The 14,239-nt window shown below is 39.1% G+C and overlaps 1 protein-coding gene across 6 annotated transcripts in view; it reads left to right on the forward strand.

The window, feature by feature from the left end:
- Window positions 1–6,164: 6,164 nt before the first annotated feature.
- The window catches only part of cuedc1b (CUE domain containing 1b), a 40,807-nt gene continuing 32,732 nt past the window's right edge, over window positions 6,165–14,239 (forward strand). For 5 of the 6 annotated variants that reach the window (XM_030743873.1, XM_030743876.1, XM_030743875.1 and 2 more), the window contains exon 1: window positions 6,165–6,312. The gene's annotated coding sequence lies outside the window, so the exon portion shown is untranslated. The remainder of the gene's footprint in view (window positions 6,313–14,239) is intronic. The other variant, XM_030743874.1, reaches the window with a different exon arrangement.

Below are 14,239 nucleotides of genomic sequence, written 5' to 3' on the forward strand. Positions count from 1 at the left end.
CTAAGAAGTTTTTTTTTTTTTTTTTTTTTTTTGGTTTTGTTTGCCCCCCCCCCCCCCCCCCCCCCCCGTGCTATCCCCCCTTCCCCATTCCTTCAAAAACAAATCAAAAATTGTTTGCAGACATAATGAACAAGAATAATGAACTTTAAATATGAGACAACCATCTATTCTTATTCTTGTACAAAAAAAAGGACATCAAAGAGAAAGGAAGAGATATTTAAAAAAAAAAAAAATCTATATTATAACTAAAGGTTCAACCCATATTTTTTTGCCACCCCATTCCGTTTTTGCTCTGGGTCTTTGCACACTGACAGTGGATCACGTGTGGAAGGACAGGCACCCCATCAGACTAATGTAGACTGTGTTTCAGTTGTCATCTGTAGGTCGGTCCTTTTCAGAGTTGACTGGCTTGTTGCCTGGAGTGAAAGTGGGGGACACAAAAGCTATAGCACTGCAAAGGGCAGATGAGGTCTGACAGTGATCCCTGGTGGAGCACTGAGCTGGTCTACCTAGCCCTGTGGCCCCAGAGCATGGACTTCTCTGTGGTCTTCTTTAGCAAGGACAGAGGAACAAGCTGGTTGCTTTTGCTTTGCTCTTCTCAATCAAGTTGCACTGCATTACAGAGGAGTGATGACAAATGCAGTTGAATGATTTATGTACTTGGAACTCTGAGTTAGCCAGGATTTCTTTCTCAGATTTTCACCTGAGGATGCAGATCATGACATTGGGCCTGTGTAAAATCCTCTACAGGAGATGTTCTGTTTGACTGACAAAACTGCAGATTGACTTTGATTTTGTTACAGCGCCTCGAAATCACAGTTTAGTCTCCTCAAATCCGTAGTATTTTATACACAAAAGGTCAAAAGAACTGTATGGAAAATTGTGATTTAATGACCCTGTAAAAGTGTATTTTCAAAGCACCTGGTAACAAATGGTTAAAAATCTGAATTTGAAGGGAAACAAAGCAGGCGTCTGACTTTTGATACACCTTTATCTGTTTGATTGTATTTTTCTGTCCTGGGATAATTCTAAAGCAATCTTTTTTTCTTTTTTTAAAACTGGGATGATTATGTGGTTTAACTGGATGTGATCAAGAGCAGCAGTTTTAATTGTGATAACTTAGAGCTGCTGTTATCTTTAACTTGCTCTGCAGAGATGAAGCACTGAGGAAACCACAAAAAGTAACCAACAGCATGAAAAAGAAACATTACACCAGATTTATGGGCAGTGCTGCTCTTCAGTGCGGCCCTAATGACTAGATTCAGAGAGGGTCGTCTTCTTTACTTGGGGAACTTGGTTGATTTGACAGATGCCCGGACTGTAGTTTTACATCAGTACTTCTAGCCAGACACATTGAGGGAATTCTGAGGTGAGGGACCTGTATCTTCAGCTTCACTGAGCCAGGATAAACGGGCTCAACAGCGTCCTCTGTTAAACTAAGCATGTTCATGTGAACGAGTTGGATTTACAAATGACATGACTGAAACTGATACCTCAGGGGCTATGTTGTGTGTGTGTGTGGGGCGGGGGGTATGAAATAAAAAGCACCTTGAAAGGAGGTATAACAGCAGAAAATGGTGTTGATGTATTTAAAGTAGTTTGGGCTCTATATGTAAAAACTACTACATGTCTCTTCATTTCCTTTGCTTTAGCCATTTATTGTAGATTGACTGCCTTTTGGTTTTTGTTTGACTGCCAACTGTATTCTAGATTTTACACACAGAAAATGGAAGACTGTACTGGAACCAAAGAAAAGGGAAGATGGGTGAAGTTTTACTTGTTAAATACAAAATGACAGTTTCAGGCAGCATTGGGTATTTACTGCCACTTGTCCTACAAGACAACCTTGTTATTCTGAGCTGCACCTATGAGGGAAGAGTTCAGTACCATGAGTCCTGTTAAGTAAAAGAAACTTGAAATTACTGACAAGTGGGCACTAGATCGATTTTGATCTGACTCTCTCAAGTAGCTGTGTGTTAGCTGTTAACCGTGATAATATACTTCTGTTAATAGTGAGCAGGTGCTGATCTGCACCTGTTGTCTTTATTCAAGGGAACAAGTCCATTTTTAGCCTGCTGCATATTCTTTGAGCTAGCTAACATGATATAAGCCTTACGTACAGTTCATAAGGAGGCTTCAGAGGAGGAGGAACGTTTATTGTGACGAATCAGGATCAAGTGTTTGTAAATTAAAACCACTCAGAGAGGCGCAGAGCTCAGATCCATAGGCATTTGCAGTGAAGAGGACACAGGACAAAACTGAATTGCAGAAAGAGCTGTAAGGAGGCAAACCATAAAATGAACTGATTATTTCAACCCATTAGAAACTGAAGTGATATTAATGGTTGTCTTGCTTCGTAGATCAGTTAAACCACACTTGGAGAGCTGGGCAGACAGAATCAGTCCTACGACATGTCATAACTGCTGCTTTTTTCAGTTGAGTCTGCATCTAAATATTGACATGATGGTTCTGTAGATTTCTTTCTCACACAGTGATTTGTAGTGTTAAACTCAGATTGTCTGTTAGCACTTCTTCAACCTCATCCTCAACCCCACTAACATGAAAATGTTAGAATGAGCTTGCAGGGCATGAATGTATCATGTAATGACTAAATGATAGCGACAACATGCACTTCTTTTTTTTTTTTTTTTTTTTTTTTTTTTTTTTTTTTTGGTCTTTTTCAGTATGAAATCACTATTATTCTAGCAATAAGGCAGCTTTATTATAACTGACTGAAGAACGGATCGGAGGAAGGGTTATTAGGTTATTAGGAAGTATTATTTTTGATTTAACTAAGAATTAGGAAAGTTGACACACAACTTGTGTTAAACAAATTCATGATTTCAATAATGTATCTTACATGGGTTTAATTTGGTGGTTGATTAGTGGATTGACCTTCCAGGGATAGCTGGTGGAGGAAAATGGGCTGATTGTGCTCAAAACCATAAAATTTAGTTGGAGTATATGAAATTAGACAATTTGACAGAATTGCATACAAGGTGCTGAAATCGGAGCATTAGCCATATTGCATTACAGCTTGTGGGTTTTTTTCCCATCCTGTTTCATGTGATCTCTGGCTTCTTGTCTTTTTTTTTTTTTTAAGATGCTAATGACCCGTGCTAATGTCTGTTCCCCTCACCACCAACAGTCCCTGTTGCCCAGAAGCCTTCACCACACCTCAAAAATTATAGTAGTTTTGTTCATTTCCCTGTAAATAAGATATTTGACTGTACTTTTCTATAACACTGGAGAGAGAAATATAAAGTGAACATTATTTTTATTTTATTTTTTGTTTTGTTTTGTTTCTACACGGTTTATTTCATCCTGCCTCTGCCCTCTTTCAGATGTTTTCAAGCTGTGGGACTGAGTGTTAAAGTGTTTGCATAGCTGTCAGTCATCATTTGATTATTTAAATGGATGTTGAACTATTATACCCCAAATCATTTAACATGTACAGATCAGTTTTTGTTAGGCTTCTCTAAAGTTTGATTTTGATTGTACAGATCTATTAGGAAAAACAATAAAAGTTATTGAAAGTGTTCTGGTCCTATTTTCTTTTTTTTTTGTGGTTCTTGAGAAATCCTGAGGGCTGTACTATGAAGCCAGATTAATGGCTTAGCGTTCTGTGTCAATTTAAAGCTGAAAGTTCTGTCTTAGGGAAGCGAACAATGGTTTCACCAACATTCGCGCATAGGAAAGTTTTCTTAATTAACATCAAGAAAGTGACCACTTTGGAGGATGTTCTGTGAAGCTTCCCTGGACCTCCAGTTTCATCGTTCATGTTAACACCGTCCTCAGTGGCGGCCCTCCCCTTTTTTCCTTTGCAGATGATGCAGCGGCTCCAGCTGTTGCTGCTCCTGGAAAGTTGAGTTAACTGAGGTTTCAGGCATAACATCATTATTACCCGCTCATACGTTAAAAACAGTGTGCCACAACTCTGAATATTTTACAAACCCCTTTCAGCAGCTGATCAATTCTCACCTTATCCAATTTTTATTGCGGCAGCAACAGACCCGTCTGCACGGGACAAGCAACGTCCTAGTCGGCCACACTTGCAGCTCCTCCCCGGTGATCTGCTCCTGGCAGTTCAGGGGGGATTCACACTCCGAACTCTTTTTATCCCTTCTTCCTGAAACACTGTCCATACCACTACTTGACTCTGATCTAGGTTTGCTCTTCATACTGAGGTTGTTGGTGTAATCTCATTTACTTATTGAACTGTCCCAGAGCAATAATGAAACTCAGATCGTGATGATCTATGTGTATGAGACAATGTGATTGTATTGGTAACAGTAAAAATTTTAACTTTTGTAAGCTAAAGCCAATCAGAATGTTAGATGTGGTCTTATATGTGGACCAGGGGAAGGGGGATTGAACAAAGGATGCAAAGAACATAAAGAGGGTCACCTGGTCAGTGGTCCCTATCACTTTGTCCACCCTGACAGGGTCATTGTACTCATGATACATCTAAAACTGTACCATAGTTGACACATAATGTAGTAACAAAAATTGCTTATCCAACTGACAAAGTTCAAGAACGTGAAAATTACAAGCCTAGTGTGTATAGGTGTTGTCATCATGGCAGGAGTATAATTTCAAAGTGTGAGCAGCTTCACGGTGAAATCAGTTTTTCCAGGTTTCCATTTTTTGAAGCCTGTAATGCTGTCGGGAGTGTTCATTTATTCTCGAACATGCGCTTTAACTGGGAGCAGCAAAGTCTGGTAGCTCTGATCTTTACTCAAACTTTATTTTTGTTGTATTTTTTATAGATTTTTCTTTTTGTCAAGTACTGATGGATACTTCTATGGGGAGAAGAGTTTACTCAAGAGAAGAACTTTTTTCACTGAAATTGAGCAAATCTGGACGGTAGCACCCCATCCCAGCTGAGATTAGGAGGCATTTCCATGGTTGACGTGCTGGTGCAAAGGTGAAGGTTTGGAAGTGGAGATGAAAACTTCTGCCAACAGTCATCGTGGGAAATGTCAAATCTGCTCAACAAAAGTGATGAGCTGGAGATATTGGTGAAGACTTAAAGTATACCATGAGTGCAGTCTCATGTGTTTTACTGAAACATGGTTGACTCAAAACCTCTCAGACTCTAATGTGGATCTACCTGCTTTCACCCTCACACGGTCAGAGATGCTGAAGCTAGAGGCAAGAAAAAATGTGGGGGTCTGGCTTTATTTGTGATCCAGAGATGGTGTAAATCAAACCCTTGATCTGCTGTATGCCAATGTCAGAGAAGCTTACAGAGCTGCTGTCTTACCACCACTTGGCAGATCAGACCACAACTTGTTTTTTTCTGCAGACATGTTACAAACCAACTAAACTCACAGTCAGGAGCTGGACACCTGATGCTAGTGAGGCTCTAGGGGGACACTAAAGATGTTAGAAGCCATCCTGAACAACTCTGATCACCCACTTTATAACATCTTTATGGAACAAAAAAACAAAAACAAAACAAAAACATCATTACTGGAAGACTCTCTCTCTCTCCTGTAAAACCGAGAGATACAGAAAATCATGTGCACCCACAGCCATCAGGCTTTCAATTCTCATGCAAATAGTAGATGAGCTATGCCAGACATATGAATTTCCATCTGGGTTCAATAAAGTTCTTCTTCATCTGCTGGGCTGTTTAGAGGACCCCAGGCTGGGAGACAGGAAGGAAGATATTTTGCTCTTCCAAATAAATGTTGTAAACTGGGCCTTAAAAATAATGTTTACCAAGATTAATATCGGCATCTGAAAATCTTGTTTTAAACAGAAGCTTTTTGCACATTGTGGCATTAAATGATCACATATATGGTTTCTTCCTGTTCCATTAGCTACATTGGTGTGCTCAACTTTTGGTCTTTCAATACCATATAAAAGACATTTTTGATCATCAAACACTGTGACATTTTGTATGTTTAAGAAATTTACATTCATCATTAGAGCTATACTGACTGCACAAACTGAAGAAATTATCTTTCGAAAATATCTTTTTGTAATTTATCTGTCCTAATAATTGTGCACGCTTAAACTAATTTATGTAATTATGTATTGTTAAATATTATTGTAATTTTTATAAATATTAATTTGGCATATGGTTTTGTCTTTTATTTTGAAGTGTATTTGGCTAACCCAATACATCCGGTAGCCAGCTGAATTTTAACAGCATTTCTGCTGGTGCGCGTGGACCGTCCGTGTTCTTGTAGCTAGCGTTCGAACATTAAAAGCTGCTGTCCCGCTGATCAGCTGTGCTTCCTCTAGAGCCTGGAGCATTGTGTGGATACTGTCTGCTCAGCCGGATTTTAGCGGCCTCTGTCAGTGAGTATTGCTAGCATTGCTCCGATGTTTATTTCATGTCGAAGGACAAGTTTAACAAGCATTCAGCATTAACTGCTGGATTGTGGTGTACGCTTTTAGCCTAGTTTACCCCAGTTTACCATCTTTGTAAACAATAGCACGGTGATTTTCTTAAAGTGCTGTTTTGAGCAATAAGATTTCTTGCGATGAAAATATACAATACGTTCGTGTAGCGTCTGAAATCCGATGATATATTTCAAGTGTCTAATTCGGGTTTGATGCTGCGACCGGGAATCACTAACCGAGGCCTTGGAATGACGATTCTCTGCCCGGAGGACCTTATGTACCTGGTTGTTATTAGATAGCTGAAACAGCTAACATATCGGTGCTAAAACTAGTTTAATTAAAAGGTGCTGTATATGTTAGCCAGTGTGGCCTAAAGTCAACGTTTTCATTTTCTGTATTGCTTTTTTCTTTCTTTTTCTTTCTTCTTTTTTCAGTTGCGTTTGGGTGAAGGTTTGATATTCAGAGCAAAATGAGTTTAGAGTTGAACCGTTAGCCTAGTTAGCAGCGACCTAGACTGTTCAGAGGGCATATAAGAGGAACCCTGCCACAGTAAGGTTTGAGCTATACCAAATTCACAATAAAAAGCTGTTTTATTTTGGTCCAGCTTATCAACAACTCCTGCTATGTTCTAAACGTCTGCGCTTTTACCATGTATGACAGTCCAAGGTTTAATTGGTTAGCTGCTACCTCTTTCAGAATGCTATTTAAAATCGACCCACTTTGGATTTACATCAACCCCACATTCAGCTTGCATCAGACTGGATTTTTCAGTTCAAAATATCTTAGCGCATTTGTTCAGATTGAGCTTGAACACCTGTGAGCCTTTGTGAACTTTGTTTGAAAAAGTAAACCTATTTGCTGTTGTAGTATAACTAAAATGGCTGGAATGTCTGCACAGTTCAAAGAGTGTGTCCACTCTGTATAATATGAGAAGCTGAGTTGCCTCGTTCTTAGCTTTCACTGCACCTGAAGTTCTAAATAAAACCATAAAGTGACTTCACTCGCCTCAATGTTTACTTCTGTATGACTGATGTTGGTTTTTGGTATTATGCACATGAGGATCTGTTAGGAACCCTGACAAGTTGGCACTGGAATTTAATGCTGGGCATGTGTTAGATCTACTGTGAATAACCAAAAGAAAGAACACATGTTCCCATTAAGAGACTTTCGCTGTGTTGCTATGTGAACTGATGCATGTGTAATACTACAGTTTTATGCATTTTAGTCATTCTTGTAATTGTTTTCTGTGTATGCACTGCATTTCAAACTCAGTTTTAGGGTCTTTTTTTTTTTTTAAGCTTCTACTATAGAGTAGGTACTTTTGCAGCTTAACAGGCACTTTGAATAATGTAGCTATACTGTGATTTATGTAGAGAGATAAATATACATTGTTTGAATGCAACACTGGCAACTGCCTTAAAAAAAAAAAAAAAAAAAAGTTTAAAAATTGTTTAAAGAAATCCATTCAAACAACAACGCTTAAAGTTGGTCTTAACAGGAAAATAAGTTGTAATATATGTGACAGGAAATACTTTTTTATGTTATATGTCAGAGCAAAATGTAAGCATTTTCACTCGCAATTACACTACAAGACAGCCATCACACAGCAAAGACATGTTGAAAGAAAATGATGAGGCTTTTACCTGCCTAAATTACAATATATCTTAGGCTGAATACATTACCTATTCAGGATCAGGTGATGTTTAGTGTTTTGGTTTAAAATCAGCTGGAAGTGCCAGGTTCTCACACATTCTTTTATTTCTTATTTCTTTCATTATCTGTGATTGAATGGGGTCAAGTTAGCAATCACATGTAATCTGTTTCTGATAAAACAGCAATTAACTGCAATAAATCATTGAAAATCAAATATCTGTTGGCTTTTACATGGACAGAATTTCACATTTAACTGTTAATTTGCGTTAAGTTTCCTGTTCTATATGGAATAAAACCAGCCGGCAGCCAGTGGAATCAAGTCCCCTCGAGTTGTGCTCATTGACAAAGACTCATTCAGACTTAAGGCAATCTGTCTGCATTTAAAATTAGATAGCAGTTATTTGGAAACCTTTAGCAGTCTCTCTCAGAGTGACTGTAATCAGTCCAAGTCAGACTGCAACTGTTGGTAGAGAGGTTGCCTCCTATTAGGTGACCTGTGCAATCGTGATCAAAAGTGGTCCACAAGGAGGTTGCTTCCTTATTTTTACTCTTGTGACTGAGCCAGTAACTTGCTCAGAATTGGGAAGTAACTTTGTCAAGCTAAGTGTGTGCAGTGTTCGACACAATGTTCGTAATATTCCTAGATTATTGTAATTTATTTAATAAAATATTAATGTTTGATGTCCCTTTATCGATACAATATTACCATGCAATATATTGCAATACTTTGCTGTATTGATCCTCCACCCCCAGCTTATTGGAACAGGATGGAAAATGTCTTTATTTCTTTTCTCCAGCAGTATCTTTATTGAATTAATGTCCACTTACAGCATTATACATATATATAAAGAGAACAAGAAGAAAAGAGAACAAAATACGGTCAACTGAGGAACATTTTAATTGGCTATTCTCGAGTTACGCATATTATTTAATCATGCACAGCTGCTTTACACTTCATTTACCCAGCATTCACAATTATTAGGACAGATAAATTACACAAAGATACAAAGATATTTTTGCCAGATAATTTCTACACTACAGTAAGTGTAACTATAATGCTATTTGTAAAATGTAAAACACACAAAATGTCAGTGTTGGATGACCAAAAAGGTTTTTATTTGAGCACATGGTATTGCGAGACCAAAAGATCTAAAGGTTATCAATATAGCGAATGGAACAAGAAGAAACCACATATGTGATCATTTAATGTCACTTCAAACGTGCAGCCATTCGCAGACTGCTGGAAACAATTACAGTAATAACCCTACATTGGGTGTGATGTGCAATTTCTCAGCTTTCAGAAACCGTTTGAATTTTTCCGATAGGACAAACAGTCACGTAATTACAGTAATTCAAAGTGCCTTTGATCAGATGTCTCAGCGGTGATACGCTCAGCGTTAACCAGCTGTTCATGGCAGGTAAGGGCAGGTAACAGATGCATTGGCAGTGATTGCCCACTGTTCAAGGGTTAAGCTCATCAGGTATCTCCAACACTGAGGTCAAATCAGTTATCTCTAGACTACTTATGTAAGGGCCGCAAATACTGAGTGTTTACCCCTGATAAAATACTTTTTCTGTTGGCAGTGCTGTAGTTAAAGTAGAAAACCATTCCTTCATATTTAAAATATTAGTCATTTTCCATGTTACAGCAATAACTCTTCTTGCCGATAATTAACATGTTTCTAAAACCCTCTTTTGATTCTGTGAGATATTATAATTAGCTGGATACAAACCTAATATAAAAAGTTTCAGTTCAGAAGGTATTTGTATAGAAATTATGTCCTGAATGTAAACTCTCACTACTTCCTGGAATGTTTTTTATTTGAACACCCTGGCAAAACCAGAGAAAAGGTTATACCCTTTAAATTTCCACATTTAATGGACAAATCAGGTAAAGGTCTGTTGCATTTACTAAGCTTTTTAGGTTGATGCCCTTCACTCTTCCCTGATGATATTCTCATGCTTCTTTACAGAAGATTGAGAGGACTCGTCTGCTAATAAGTGATATACACTACTCACAAAAAGTTAGGGATATTTGGCTTTCAGGTGAAATTTATGGAAAATGTAAAAAGTTCTCGCTACAGTGATATCAATCATCACTGGTGATTTCCTCATCTACAATGGTGGGTACACCACAACAAAGAATTTCAATAACTCTCAATAAGTCTCAATAACTCGTCATGTGCCCGTGAGCATCAATTACAGCTTGACAGCGACGTCTCATGCTGTTCACAAGTTGACTTATTGTCTGCTGAGGCATGGCATCCCACTCTTCTTGAAGGGCAGCCCTCGGATCATTGAGGTTCTGGGGTGCAGAGTTTCGAGCCTCTACAAGGCGACTCAGCTGATCCCACAGGTTTTCAATGGGATTCAGGTCTGGAGAAAGTGCAGGCCATTCCATTTGAGGTACACCAGTCTCCAACAGCCGTTCCCTGATGATGCGACCTCGATGAGCTGGAGCATTGTCGTCCATGAAGATGAAATCAGGCCTATGGTGTTCATGTAGGGGCACAATCACTGGATTAATGTTGTTATTCAGGTAGTATGGGCTTGTCACTGTACCATTCACAAAGTGTAGGGCAGTTCTGTACCAAGTGGACACGCCTGCCCACACTGTAACACCGCCACCACCAAAAGCTCGTCTAGTGACAACAGTGGCTGATGCATAGCGCTCTCCTTGACGTCTCCAACATTGTTGGCAGCCATCATTTCTGCTCAATGTGAATCGACTTTCATCAGAGAACAGCACTGAGGCCCACTGGTCCCTCATCCAGCGTACATGCTCCCTGGTCCATGCAAGACGGTGACGCCTGTGTCTGGTGGTGTGGTCAGGTACCCTAGCAGGTCGTCTAGCACGCAGACCACGCTGACGTAAACTGTTTCAAATGGTCTGACGTGACACTTGGGTGCCTCTCACCTCCCTTAAATGTGCCTGGAGTTGTGTGGCATTCATCATCCTGTTTCTCAGGGCATTGTTCACAATGTAGAGGTCATCAGCATGGGATGTGGCCAAAGGACGTCCACTTCTACGCCTTTCTGTGACTCTTCCAGTCTCTCGGTATCTCTGTTGCAACCTGCTGATGACACTCTGTGACACTCTAAGCTCAGTGGCCACTTCCGTCTGAGAACGTCCTGTTTGAAGCATCGCAATGGCAAGGTACTGTTGATCCATTGTTAGGTGTCGTCTTGGTCTCATGATGTCAACATGTGAACAGCATGATGAGGACGACTGTTTAAACACCAGCTCTAATTGAACAAGGACATTTATTGGTCGATTCGAGGATCAAACACCTGTTGTGAATTTTGCCGTTAAGCTCCTCGTTAGAGAACAGCAACTTGTGCAAAAAGTTCTGAAACATTTAACAGTTGGGCATGTGCATTCAAAAGCTTAGAGAAGGTCACATTAAGTTCACCTGTAAAGGTTTGAATGCATTTTAGGCTCGTCCTGAAATTTCACCCAAAAGCCAAATATCCCAAACGTTTTGTGAGTAGTGTACTTTAGATATCAACCCCTTGCTGGAACAGTCCCCAAGCAATGTCTTTTCTATTATGGTCAAAGGGTTAGATCAGTTTGATTTTGAACAGGTTTCTTAATTGTAAGTATTTAAAAAAAAAAAAAAAAAAAAAAAAAAACTGATAGGGTGGGGGTGCTGGCTAGTGCTTGCTAGCGCTAATTGCGGTAATAGTGAACAATTCCAATAGTGACCGGTAAACTTCTCAGCCCAGCGTGACAGCCTCAGCCTTACCTTAGCGCTGGGTGATCAACTGCTGGCTAGAACACTGAGATGTTTACATTGGATATTTCTTATACTTTCTTTAAAGCTATTATCAGATTTCCCCTTGTCTCCTCCCACAGTCCAAAGACATGCTTGTTAGGTTAATTGGTGACTCTAAATTGGCCACGGATGTGAGATAGTGTTTAAAAATGTATATAATGAACTGTATGAATGTATCGTTAAATCTGGTAGTCTGAAGCACTTTGGGTCCATTTCCAGTTCGAAGTCTGCAGGTTCCTTCAGTTGCTGCTTGTTTGTTTCTGTGCCTTTTAAATAAGACATGGAAATGGTTAATTTTATTGATTCCAAAATTATTGGTTCTAAATAGCCCGCAAATGTGACTGATCAATTTTCGAAGCTGTTTACTAATTCCAGCAGTGTAAAAGAGACTTGGCAGCAGATTATGACCAAGCACAAAAACATTTATACAGTTTTTTTAAAATCACCATTTAAATGCATGCAAATTCCTGTGACATTGCAATGGACAGTTTGCACTTCCGTAACTTTTCAGCTGGCCTTTATTCAGTGGTGTTGTTAAGGTATGGTTTAACAGGTATCATCTTTATAATTCAATATCTCTTTGGACCTCATATTGAATGCAAATTTAACACTTGGAATCAACCCCAGATCTGCTTAATTTGTCATAGAATTATAAGGGGATGCCTCACCTGGCCATGAAACTGCTTGCAAGTATTTTCTTTTGCGCTCCCCTTTTCCACTTCTTCCCATAGGCAAACATACTTATGTATGTATGTACACATATATGTCTATGCTTCTTCCCCCTCACTTTCACGCTGGTCACCATTTTGCTTTCCGTAGCCCCGCAAAATCAAGCATGAACATTGTTAATTGCGGTAAAATAATACTTGGGCTGCAACTAAAGATTATTTCAGTAGTCGAATAATCTGTCAATTATTTTATCGATTAGTCAACAATTATTTCAATCTTACCTCACCTGTCCAAGCCTGCCCACCTGTTAATATCATCTCGTCTCGTCTCGTCTCACAATTAAAATGATGACCCATAAAAATATGAGTTTGAAACTTATCAAATGTATTTTTAACATTAATGTGAGCTTCACAATAAATATCAAATAAACAATGCATATTAAAATGAATGCAATTTTTATTTTTGAATGAAAATACAATGCACAGATAAATATAAATGGCCTCTGTCCAAAAGTTCAACTAAGGCTTCAAATTAAATCAAAGATCAAGATTTTCTGTGCAAAACAACTGAAAAGTTGTTCATGAAAAGAATTACTATTCAAAATGAACGCTAATATTAATGCTAGAAAAAAATAGGAGGCAACATAGCTGCTCCTATTGTCCTTCACTTGTTAGCTAACATAACTGAAATGGTGGTGCTTAGCAAACATCATCCATGAGAGCTTGTTTCCGACAGGTAAACTAACAGAAACATTACTGTACAAGGGTTAGGGTAAGGGGGGTTAGGGGGTTAGGGTTAGGGGTTAGGGCTCCCTAACCCTCTTCTTTGGGAGCTGAGCCGAAAGAGCCGGCTCTTCTTTGGGAGCTGAGCCGAAAGAGCCGGCTCTCTGAAAAGAGACGGAATTCCCATCACTAATTGTTTGCAGACAATGGAGGCAGTACCGCCCTCATTTCTTCCTGTAGTGTATTGCAGCTACAAAATCACATGATAAGCGAAACAAAATAGATGGATGGGTTTTAAAAATGATGCTTCGACGCTGTAATTCCACATGAACAAATTTTTGTTGTCAATATCATCAACTTTGTAGCTGCTTCAAACAAGTAGAAGCCACCGCTGACTTCTGTGTTCATTGTTCATGTGTGGGTGCAGGTGGTTTTATTTATTTATATATGAGAAGAAGCACACACCTTCTAATTCTAAACAATTTTCACTATTTAAAAGTGGATTAATACTAAAGTCATCCAAACTATGAAGAAATACATATGGAATGTTTTAGATTTTTCAAAGTAGGCAGCCCTTTCTTAGACAGCTTTACGCATCTTCCTTGGAATGACTTTCAGCTAACAGCTGTGCCATGTCAAGAGTTAATCTCTGGAATTTCTTGCCCTCTTTTGGGTTTGAGACCATCAGTTGTGTTGTGAAGAGGTGGAGTTGGTAAACAGTGAATAGCCCTATTTGAGTAATGTTCTAATCCACATTATGGCAAGAACTACTCAATTAAATATCCTCAAGTGCAGTCGTAAAGACCATCAAACATTAGAATAGGCGACCATGTATGCCATGAAGCCACGTGGCGATGCGTGTGGCGCAGGTTCGCATCCCAACCTGTTGCCATTTACCGCATGTCTTCCCCCATCTCTCTCCTCCCACTTTCCTGTCTCTCTCCACTGCATACTATCAAATAAAAAAGAAAAAAAGCTGTAAAAAGAAGAAGAAAAAAAATGAAGGACCACCCCAGGAAAGGAAGACCAAGACTTACCTTTGTTGTACAGGATAAGTTCTTC

The sequence above is a fragment of the Archocentrus centrarchus genome, chromosome 13 (assembly GCF_007364275.1).
Source record: "Archocentrus centrarchus isolate MPI-CPG fArcCen1 chromosome 13, fArcCen1, whole genome shotgun sequence".
In the NCBI taxonomy this organism is placed as follows: Eukaryota; Metazoa; Chordata; class Actinopteri; order Cichliformes; family Cichlidae; genus Archocentrus; species Archocentrus centrarchus.